Consider the following 12214-nt stretch of genomic DNA (forward strand, 5'->3'; position numbering starts at 1 on the left):
CATACAGTAGACACCGTTTAATGTGATCCCGTCTGTCTACGGCGTTTTTGATATTAATGGATTGGTAACGTTTAAAGATTAGAAAGCATATCCTTCTAAACAGCTGTCGAATTCAACTAATTTAATATAAATATAAGTAGAAAATATAAATAAGTACTTTCTCAGCCTTTTAATCAGGAACCTAATGGTTCATGAAACTTTATGAAAAGTGACTATTTTATAGCATAATGAATGTAATATATATCATGTTTAATGTGCTCAAAGCGAAGACCGTGTGCGATGCCGAATTTGTGCAATTCTCTGGATCCTTAAGAAAAACAACTCGCTGTGTATATAGGGAAAACAACAGCTTCGTTCTCCCCATGTATACGGCGATCTGTTTTTGCTTAAAAACATCCAAGAGTTGCATAAATTAGGCATTGCATATCTTAAATATATATATATATATATATATATGTGTGTGTGTGTGTGTGTGTGTAATATTTTGGCAGTCGGGCACATGAATGAAGCTTGGCATGAAATGACACAGAAGAATTTAAATTTATAGCTCCATATCTTTATTCAATTCAAAAGGCATATTATCATTCTTTACTAAATAAGATTAAATTCACTGCGTCATAGTATTCTAACAAAGGGAGGCAGATGAGAGCATAGATCCTAACAGCAGTAGAGGCAGAAGCGGTCTCCCACGCAAAATGGCGCGAGTTCTATATTTATAGAAGCGGTTACGTAATAGGCTCGAATGTTCTAGAAAGTACTGGTCTAGGTACTGGTTTCAGGAAATATCCTGAAATTGCGGAAAGTTAATTAGAGGTTGCTTGTTCGCATAGAGCAAAGCCGTCCTATTTTTTATGTTTTACATATATATATATATATGTGTGTGTGTGTAAATATATATGTATGTATATATATATATATATATGTATATATATATGTGTGTGTATATATATATATATATATATGTATATATGTGTGTGTGTGTGAATAGGCTATCACATTTGGAGCTTTCGAGCACATTTAGCAACTAGCGCCCCGTTAACAGAAAAATACCAAGCAAATTTTAACATTAAAGAAATTAATTAAAAATGCATCTAATGGTTTGCACTATGCACTTCAGTTTTAAAATTTTTTAGAACCATCATTTGCATAAAAGATAAAACCTGAGGATAATAAAATTATATAGATTTCATATGCCTTATATGTTCCATGGTGTCTACCTTCTTCAATTTGATTTAAATTGGGAAAACGTTATTTTATTGAATAACAACTGTACATAATATTTTTTATAAAGTCATTAAGGAACTATTTTGAGGATTTCCAACTCGTTTGTATTTTAGCGACGTTCGGCTCCACCAGTGGCCGAGTGGTTAAGATTGGCGAATACTGGTCATTCGGCTTAAACAGGCAACGAGCTGGCTGCTTGAATGGTTTTCGTGGTTTTGCTCATGTGTAATGGGAAACCTAGTCAGTTTCCTTTAGAAAGTCTTCCACGAAGGCATCCCTCTTCTTTGGCAAACTTAACTTTAACCTTTAGAAATGTCTGATTCGTGGAACAAGTAATTTGTATTCAGTTTAATTTGAAAATTAAAAAAAGTCAGGCTTTTAATTTGCTTATATGTATGTAGTGCATTTTTTATTATGAGAAAGCAGTTATAATAAAAAGATAAATAACGATAATAACAGATTTTCCAATGGATTCGAACTTTTTCACTGGAACTATATCAGTAGATGAGCTTTCAGAAAATAAACTGAAATCTGAAAGCTTAGCTTATAAAGCATTTTAAAATTTATTTTAATGTTATTCTATCAATATTGTCACGAAATTTTTAGAATTTGAACATGACCCTAAAACAAGATGCTGAAACAATAGAAGTCTAGATAGGGATTAAAAAGATAGCCTCGAAATTGGGGAAAAAGAAGAAAAAAGTATTTATCTTTTAGTAATCCGCTGGCCTCCACCGAATATTATGAAACAGTTTGAGCAGGCATAAATAACTAGACTGAACAAAATGTTTTGTCTGTTTTTCCCTTCGGGCTTTCGATAATCCTCATCTCGGAAAGATGCTTCAACTTTACTTGCGATTTAAAAATCACCCTTCTAAAGTTTTTTTTTCATTTATTTTTTTTTCTCCCTATCTTTCATTTTTTACTTTTTTGTGTCACCCGATTGACGTACAATACCCCCGGCGCCAAAGCCAGAATCACTCACAATTTCAACAAAACTCGCAACGTCCCATAGGCTAGCAAAAGTAGGTCTCGAATCTGTCTTGCAACTCCCCCAATCAACAACCTCCTTTTTACCTGTAGGCTCCACTAACACATATCTCGTCTTCGGACCGAACTCCGCATCATCATTTCTCTCGGACCGCGAGAAGAAGGAGTGAGTTTGCCGCAAGAGGATCGAGGTCAGGCGGCGAGAGAATTGACGCTTCGTTCGGCAGGATCGTGAAGCGTGGAAGAAGTTGGGGTTTCGAGAAGTGAACTTGGCCCACTTATTCTCGTTCCCTCACAGGCTGTTATGTCATAGGATTTCAGTTTTACCTTCGACGGTGAGAGACGATAATTTTGAATAGTTTCGATTTTTCACTGCGCTCTTACGGAAGTGGTTGCTCTGGTAAGTGTACGACAATATTTTTACACAGCATAACTATTTTATATTTATGTTTTCAGGAGTAATTTTTAATAAGTTTGTTATTTAGAGAATGAATAAATAATAACAAAGCGGGACTTTGACAGTTATTGATTATGAGATCTAAGTTAAGTACACTATACGGCGTTTTACTTTTGAAAGATTATCTCCTACGGAAAGGAATTTAATAATAAGAATTTTTATTTAAAAGTTTTAACTTTTTAGCGGGTGCTTTCATACATTTATCAAGGCACCACAACTGTATCATAGACTTTTCTGCAGGACATTTGACTAAGCGAATCCAGTCTATGAAATCTGTAGCTACGTAAACCTTACGTGCTTTTACTGTTATGAAGTTTTCAACACAACACCATACGGAGTTTATTTACTTATCTAAGAAGTATGCAGCTTTCATCTGTCTTGAATTCTTTAAGCTCGACTCAAACAAACTATCCTTACCTAGTATAATACCTTCTATAATTGGCAGCATTTGGAATTTCAGTTTCGTTTATTTGATAAGAATTTTTATTCTATTTCAGAAAATTTACAGCATATTTGTTTTCATCTTATAGTTATCTGAAGTTCATAAAACTTAGGTACACACTCAAAAGAGGTTCTTGCGTTTCTTATTGAGGCAATAATTTCAAAGATCCAATAAATATGTATGCTATTTAACTCAGAACATAGTCAAATTGATTCTCTGCGTGAAATGCTTATCTGTAAATTATAAGTAAATTTGTAGAATAAAAACAATAGTTGACTAGGTTTCTCCAAAAGTATCGTCCCTATCATCTACATGGGAGAATCAGCATTTTGACTTCCTTAACTATAACATAATGTCCTCATGTTATCGTCCCTCCAGCAGCCGATCCGAAAAGTGCCTGAAAATTCTTAATTCAATCTGGGGCTCGAATTTCAACGAAAAGGCTGGCTGCATGGGCGCTTTCATGGTTTTCCCTTTGGGTAACGTGTACATGATCCGAGTTCTCTTAGAAAGTCCGCCATGACGGCATCTCTTCCTTTAAGCAGAGAGCTCTCGTGAGCTTCGCCATAATTAAATAAACCAAACTAAACCTTATGATACCGCAACTTCATGCATTCAGCCCATACTCAGATAGAATGCCTTTATTCAGTAAACAACCTGTCGGTACTGTTACGTAATGTCCTGATCTAGCATGCATTTTGAAATTAGCGAGATAAGGACATCCAGTTTGAGCATGCAATATTAAGTACACATAGGGCCTTCTATTTTATAAAATTCAATACATACACGGTTTTTCCTATATATTTGAAATCACTGTAAATTTCTGAAACCAAGGTAAACGTGTCTTGCTTTAAGGCAATATTTTGCACGATATATTAAGTATTAATTTTGTAAATTCAGCCCAAACTAAATACTTTTTTTTGCCAAGTATTCTGAAATTGAACAGCAGATACAATAAAGAAATGTATTTGATAATTTTAAATATAAATGGAAGTTCTCGAAAACTTTTTGTTTACACTACTGAGAAGTAAGTGTACAGAGCAACAAGACTTCGCCGTTCGCGATACATATATAGTCCTACTGCGCTATTATACCATATAAATCTACTGCAAAGCCTAGTGATAGGGCAAAGAAAAATATGCAGAATAGTTGGACTATACTATTGGTTATCAGAGCCATGTCTTATCCTATTACTGCTTACGTAATTCAAGGCGCGTTATAAGAATACTATAAATGAAAATAAAGTTGCGAGCTTACTTCCTGTTGTATACATAGTTTTAATAAATTCACAAGAACTTAATGAGCTCTGTCATCTTATTGGTCACCTTATGGGACGTGATCATATAGATCATTAGTGCACAGTACGTGGCAGATTCCTGTCTTATTTGGCTACATTACAAAGTTTGAAATACACATCTTTTTTGGTGTATAAACAGTTTTTGTTTTTCGTTGCGGTTTCATATCAATAAGAAATGATAGCATGATAAATTGTTTACTTGAACTGGTTGTCTGTTTTTGGTACTTGTACGATTAGAGTTTGGTTTTTACATTGCGTATTACACGTGAAGACTCAATCGAATACGTAACGAACTGGTGTGCCTCATATATTTCACACATTCTTCGTCTACTCAACTGCTGTCGGATGTCACATTTCTTGCGAGATTTCTGCATAAAATTTGAGTTACAAGTAACAGAAGATTTCTTCTGGCTTGACTGAGGGATAGAGCACAGACATTGCATCCTTGATCCTCTTGATCAACATTATAGTTGGCAAGTAGCTGTAATAGATGTTCTGATATTGGTTATACTGATGACCTTATAAGTGGTTCAGATGCAGAACCGCAGAATACTAGCAGTTTCACTCGGGTTCGAACTCTAGCGAATGGACTGGTTGCATGGTTGGTTTTCATGGTTTTTCCTATCTGTAATGAGAATACGAGCCACTTTCGTTTAGAACATCTTCCACAAAAACATCCTTATTGTTAGGCAGATAGTCCTCATATACTTTTCTATATTAAAATAATCTAACCTAACGTAACGTGTTGATATGCAGAACATTGAAATCTTCACCTTTCTCCTATAGTAAAGCAAGCTTCAAACTTTTGCATTAGTTATTTAGATAGTAGTAAACAACTTCCAATGCCAAACTCAAAGTGTATATAAAACGCAAAAATGCAAATTCAAAGCTTATATAGAAATGCAAGCATTGTTATGTAGTCAAAATTACATGCATTAATAATTGTTTAATAAAACTAAAAAAAACCTAAACTGAACTCAGTGGCGCAAACAGCCCTAAATGGGCCAAGGCCTGCAGTGCCCTGAAATCTGCTTTCTTGACCGTGGGCCCTGGGGTGCGTAAGCATATGCCCTGAACAAATGATCAGCTTGTCGCAGGACCCCCAGTGGTTAGTTCCCAAGAGAGCTTGGTACTCATCTTATCGACCCAAGTGATGGAAATCAAGGGAGGAAAGGCTGAGTCGACCTTGTACAGCCCGGGGTTCGAACCCCGAACCTGTGTTGCTGCTGCGCGATGCGCTAGCCACTGTGCCAAGGGGCCTCAATAATCGTTTAATACGTATGACAAAATTCGCAAATGCAATTCTAACAGTTCTGATTAGTTGAAATTTATATTTTTATTATCTAGTAATTTTTCTATTTATTAGGACAAAGTAAAATAGTAAAAAGAGGCAATGGAAAAACTGAAAGGACTCTTTAGGGAATTAATATTAAAAAGGTTTTTATAACATTCAAAATTAATATCGCAATAGAAGTAAATTGAAATATTCTAACGAGCGGTATTTTTGTGTAGTACTGAAATTACGAATATTCTGTGATTAAACTGAAAGATTTAAAATTTTTTGAAAACTTAATTTGCATTCAAAATCTGTTATTAAAAGACAATAATATAAAAATTATTTGCTATTCAAAAAATATTAATTTGACACTTAATTTAATGCATACAGATTGTAGAAATGATATCGCGGTAATAAGAATTTCATACATTTTTTCGCTTTTTAATATATGTTAATAATTTGTTTCGCTGCAGATATTACAATCAGATACTGAGCTGTCTCAAAGCGAGCTCTTGTTCTATAAGATTCTTCTATCTCTCTATATTTACTATAGGATTCTTTTATCGCTCTATCTTGTTCTGTAGGATTCTTTTATCAGTGTATTATTTAAAGATCATTTATGAGATTTTATAGTTACATCTAGTGCTTTAGTTTTATTTTTCTTCGTATTTTTAAAAGTTTCTTTGTTAAAGTATAATCTTTCACAGATATACGTTTCCTTTCCCAATTTCCAAACTATAAAACTTTTTAAAACTTAAAAATCTCCAACAGATCATACTCTTTTTTTTTTTTTTTTTTTTTTTTTTTTTTTTGAAAAGATCTGCTGTATATGATTTCTAGTTAATTCGTATTTTTATTGTGTAAGTTTCAGTATAAAATGTTGATTTAATGAGATATCCTTCTCAGCTTTCTGTTAAATGTACAAGCTTTTTATTTAATGGGAATTATACCTGTGTTTAAAGTTTCCCTTCATCTCACCCTTTATTATTTTTTTCTGATATTTCTCGTGAAGTCTTTATTCCTTATTAACACTACTCAGTTTCATATTCTTGGACAGCATAAGCCAGACTCAAACTGCTACAGACTTGGAGCAAATTATCGCTTGGTCTGAAGTAACAAATCTTAAAAAGGTTTAAAATAACCTTTCTGTTGAATCACAACTTGAACATAAAATGTACGTTTGCGCTTACAAATATCAACCACAACTTCTGACGATGAAACTTAAAGTAACAGCCAAATTCAATTAAGCCAAGTATAGCGAAAGGGCCCAACAGCGGCTGAGCGGTAAAGTCATTTAACACCGGTAGTTTCGACCTGGATACGATTTCAGGCGAACAACCTGACTATATGGCCGTTTTCGAGGTTTTCTCCATGCATCAAGTGTATACGAGCCAGTTTCCCTCAGAAAGTTCTCAATAAAAGCATCCCTTCCTCTTAGGTAGGTAGCCCTAGTGTGCTTTGCCATTATGAGCTGAACCAAACCCAAACCTAGTAGTCAAAAACTGCACAACTGATTTAAGGCCAAGTTGGTTCAAAGCTTCTCACTGGCGCAACAATTTAAATATCGGCTGCAATAATGCAGGTCGAAGAACTGCAATCTTATCTGAGCTAATGGAACCTAGTAATGTGGCCTCGAGAGGGAGAAACACGCTTTGCCCTACAGACCAAAACCCTCAACTTAAATACTGGTCAACTGATTTGCATTCTGGTACGTAAACGGGAAAGAGACGTGATAGTAAAGCTGAAATTATAAATAACTGGTTACTAAACATAATAATTACCCTGCAACTTTTAAGAAAAGTAAAATGTCATAGAAGGGTCGCAAATTCTTCTAAAATAACTTTGAAATACCCATTTCACATATTATAAAAAATTATTTATTATTCTAGATATGGAATTATTTGCTCGGAATTTCTTATTTTTGGTAGACGACGTAATTAACAAAAATTCCTTAATCTACTTAACATACAGCTGCTCTTTTCTGAATCTGATTTAGGTCAAATATACTTCATCCGAAGCAGATGACACTCAACGTCACTGATGTTGGAAGGAATTTTAAAGATGCTTCTTTTGTGATAAAGTTGTGACTGAAGACAGTTTTCAGGAGAAAGTTCGATTACCGAGGTCTTAAATTTGGAATACTGTCTTGCTAGTCTTGGCGAGTATACTGAAATTACAGCACAGAAATGTTTCGAAAAATACCATGCTAATTAAACACATATTAAAGATAACCTTTATTAAAGAATATTTAATTACCTGATGTATATCTGATTAGATTCACATGGCTTGGAATTTAATGCATAGAATTAAAAGCGGATTCACCACTCTTTACGATAATATTTAAAAAGGCTAACTGATAAGGCTATTAGAAAATGCTAAGAGAAATATTATTTAAAATAGTGTAAGGCAATTAAACTATCTAGTAATAAAGGTGCAGAGAAAAGTAGTTTCTACATTCGTAATTTGAAGATCGGAAGTAAGATTTTTTTTAAAGTTCTAGTCATGTTTTCACTTAACAGTTTAATTTACATAAATATATTTCTCGTTTTTCCCGCGAATATCATTCTTGTTAACTAAATAAGCATATTAAAAGCAGAAAGTTTTTTCATGCCGTATGTATTGTTCATGCGTTTTGTTCTACATGAAAGACTGTTTCGAAATTCCAATTTTCTTTCCCTGCTTCCTGCTTAATTTTAAATGCAGAGTGAGACAGAAATATGGCTATCTATTTGGAAAATCTGTTTTTCAAATTAAGAGCAATACAGACAAAACTCACCTACTGATTTTTTTTGTATGGGCTATGCGAACACTTATCAATGCTACAATATCAATACGACTGTGAGTAATACCAAATGGTTTTCTCTTCTGATGTTTCAATCACAAACAATCGTCTTCTATATTTACCCGGCAAAATTGTCACATTGACATCCCAATCTCATCTGTCTAACCTCACTGCCTCATGATCATTCTTACCTGAAGTAACCTGCTCTGCCTATGTAGCTTATTGCTGCGTATTCAGTGCTATCTTATCTAATGCATAAAAGCTCGAGCACTTGACTGTTACTTGAAAGGAAATAAGTTTTAAGTGGGATTTACTATTCACTATTTTCTTTTTTACAGTATAGAATAGCATACTACATCTACCTCAAGCATATAGCCAAATTGAGTCACCGTGTATGTTCATACTATTTACATAGACAGTTATAAACTTTAATTAAAGCTTTCTTTTGCTATTGCTTTTTATGCTCGCCGAATTTAAAAAATCTGATGTGTACACCACATGACTTCCTTGTACGGAATATTAAATTATACGCATTTTTTCTTGCATTTCATTAAAACTTATTGGATTGAATTAAATCTACTTCGCCGACAGCGCATAAACCACAACAGAATAAATGCATTCTTTAAAATTCACTCTATTTGTTTACCATAGCGACACTGTGGCTCTAGGTTCACTTAACAGTATTATAATTCGTTCATATTATAACTCAGAATGCACAAAATTGATATCATTTAAAGAATTATCTAATCGTTGCCACATGTTCTATTCAAATACTATAATAAAGCTAGAACGATGTATAAAAGAAATTAAGTAAACAAAACAAAAATGAAACAGTTTTTCACAGACGATTGAGTATTTCTCATCCAATTAATTCAGTTCTCACTTCGCGACAAGGCAAAAATACATAAAAACTCAAAATATCTGTATTAAAAATTACGAAGTAAATTTTAAACACTTATTTCCTCGAAAAAATTCCAGAAAGGATTAAGCATGATTTAATCCGCAATAATAAATGAAGGCGTTATCTTTGTTGTTGCGAAGCTAAGTTTCTCTAGATTGACAACAAATCCACTATCCTGCTGTTTCAAATGTAAACAAGCAATGGCCGCCATCAAAAAAATTATTAGGCTTAGCGGCACTTAAACAACTTTAAAATTGTTGATAGTTCTAAAAATATATCATACAGATTTACTAAAGGCATAAAAACCTTAACCGGAAGATAAGAACAACATAATTCAATCATTTTTAAAGCAAAAAATGTACAATTTACAAACATATAAGAGTAAAGAAACTGAGATCACTGAGCCGGGTAACAGAGTGGATATATATATAAATATATTTATATACTGCGGCCGATTGCAACCAAAATACGAGGTGCACATTTGCATGTTATAGCAGTCCTATATACAAAATTTCAACGTTCTGATGCTACGCTTTTTTGAGTTATGCGAGATACGTACGTACATACGTTCGTACAGACGCCACGAAAAATTCTCTTCAGAATTCCTTTTAAAGCAGTTTTATAATTTTTTTTGAGGAAAAGAGTATTTTATTCTTTCCTTACGTACAGGTATCACGCAAAGACATCGTTAAATTGCATTCGATAGCGGTCAAAATGGATATTTTCGCTGAAATATGCTGCCTGAAACTTTTCGCGATTACAATACTTCCTTTTTACTTCGTACAAGGAAGTAAAAAAGGTAAGAAAGTTTAAATTGAGTTGCGAAAATATCATAGCTATCATAAGTGATAACGTATAAGTTAATGCATACAGAAAGTAATGGGAAAAAGTGACAAACAAAATCTCATAACATTCTCCAAATGCTTCATGAGCTTCACTTACCCACATGGATGAGTCAGTCTCCGAGGCTATATTTCACTCCGCTGTAAATAATTTATTGAATTTGACTAGGTACGTGAGCATCTTTAATAGACAAACAGGCTCAGCTATCTTATATTCTATTGTTTTGCAACTTAAGTAAAGTTCATGTACACCTTTCTTTTTAAATATGTTTGCAATACACTGCCAAATAGTAACAATTCGTATTGGATGATATTTGTTGCTAATGAATGAAAGAAACAAGTTTATTCATTCCCTCATTAAAACCAAGTGATCATAAATTTTGCAAAGAATTGAGGTTAAGTCGACTATTTGTGTGACGTCACACTTGAAAGTCCTCAGCCATTTGGTTGCAAATACTTTTGAATCTTATTAAATTTCTTTTTCCAAAGCTTATTCTACTTTATGTTCTAAATGTTGCAATGAAAATTTCTTTTTACGGAAATTTTTCTCAGTTAAATTGTTTTAATTTTATCTGTTTTTCATATAAAATAATGTTATTTTTGGCAACATTTTGAGTAGTAAATAAAAATGCCAAAAATAAGTAGAGTTTAGTGGGTTTTTTTTTTTTTTAATTTTTGGAAACGTATTTAAATAAAATTATATACTTTGCTTAGTTAATTTTTTCTTTTAAATAATGAGTCTTCCTTTGCTCTGGTATTGTTGAAAATAATCGAAGAAGGAAAAGCTATATTTTAGGTGAAATGTGCAAATAGCTAAATGAGGAAAATAAAAATATTCTGCAAATAACTGGGAAGAAGCGAAAGATTATTTTTGCATTACAAAAGGCAAAATATAGGTTTCTAAATTCTTTTTATATTAATTTAAGTTTCGAATCTTCACAATAAGATAAAAATAATAAAGGAAAATGATGTGCAAGATATGGGATTTCTAACAGGCTGCCAAAAAATATCTATCTCCTGAAAATATCTAAAAATCTAAGAAATTTCTCAAACAATAAGGAAAGGAAATATTTTGCAAGCACGGAGCGATCTTCTCTTAAAACAGATCAGTTTAAAGATTTAGCCAAAAGATAATTGGAACAGTAAAACAATTTGTTTTGACAATACAGAAGCAAAAATATTTAGTGCTTATTTCAGCTATGAAAAAGAAAGAATCTCGATCATCTAGAAACTTACATAAGGGTTCAATTTGAGTTCTTATGCTAAAGATGCTAAGCAATGGATATATAAACACAGGTCATATAAACACAGGTATAGAGAATTTATAATATGAATACTCTATTAGAACAAGCGCTCATATTACATTTTTTCTAGCTTACTTCATAAGGTATTTCTCCCGCCTTCTTAGTATGCCTTCGTAGTGTAGTGGTCTGCAAGCTGGGCGCGTGTTCCAGAGGTCCGTGATTCGATTCCCGGCGAAGACGTTGTTCATTTTTCATCTTTCATGCTCCCAAAAAATCCTAATGTCTCTACAACTTTTGTGATGAAAACTAAAAACGTATCGCACTTTTACTGCAAAGTTTCACATCACTTATACTTCAATGTGCAGTTAATAATTTCAATGTTCTTTATTGGTTTGTTTGAAAATGGCAAAATATGAAAAGTCAGTACATCTAATGGGAGAAACATCTTTGCAAAGGACTTTTTCTAAGTAAAGACTCGTATTCACATCACACATGACAGAAAAAATAACACGATAGCCGCATGTAGCCAGGGAATACATGCAACAGGAACAACAAAACAAACCTAGAAAATACCACTGTTTCACGTTTTTATCCAGTCGGTCATTAATAGGCACATTTTCAGAAACCGTTTATTGAATTTGAATGAGCAATAAAAAATGGGAAATAAATTATTTATGACAACTTAATTTTTTTCTACTATTTTATTTTTTCAATTTGTCGCACATATCCTTGCTTAATTAAATATGCTACTGATTATTC

The 12214-nt window shown here is 33.1% G+C and overlaps 1 protein-coding gene across 1 annotated transcript in view; it reads left to right on the plus strand.

Annotated features, from left to right (window-relative positions):
- Window positions 1–2314: 2314 nt before the first annotated feature.
- LOC118199025 (trypsin-1-like) overlaps window positions 2315–12214 on the plus strand; it is a 124930-nt gene continuing 115030 nt past the window's right edge. Inside the window, exon 1 of the mRNA XM_035370838.2 lies at window positions 2315–2614. The gene's annotated coding sequence lies outside the window, so the exon portion shown is untranslated. The remainder of the gene's footprint in view (window positions 2615–12214) is intronic.

This window comes from Stegodyphus dumicola, chromosome X2, assembly GCF_044657685.1.
Source record: "Stegodyphus dumicola isolate Sdum_Otavi_A_Nest chromosome X2, ASM4465768v1".
In the NCBI taxonomy this organism is placed as follows: Eukaryota; Metazoa; Arthropoda; class Arachnida; order Araneae; family Eresidae; genus Stegodyphus; species Stegodyphus dumicola.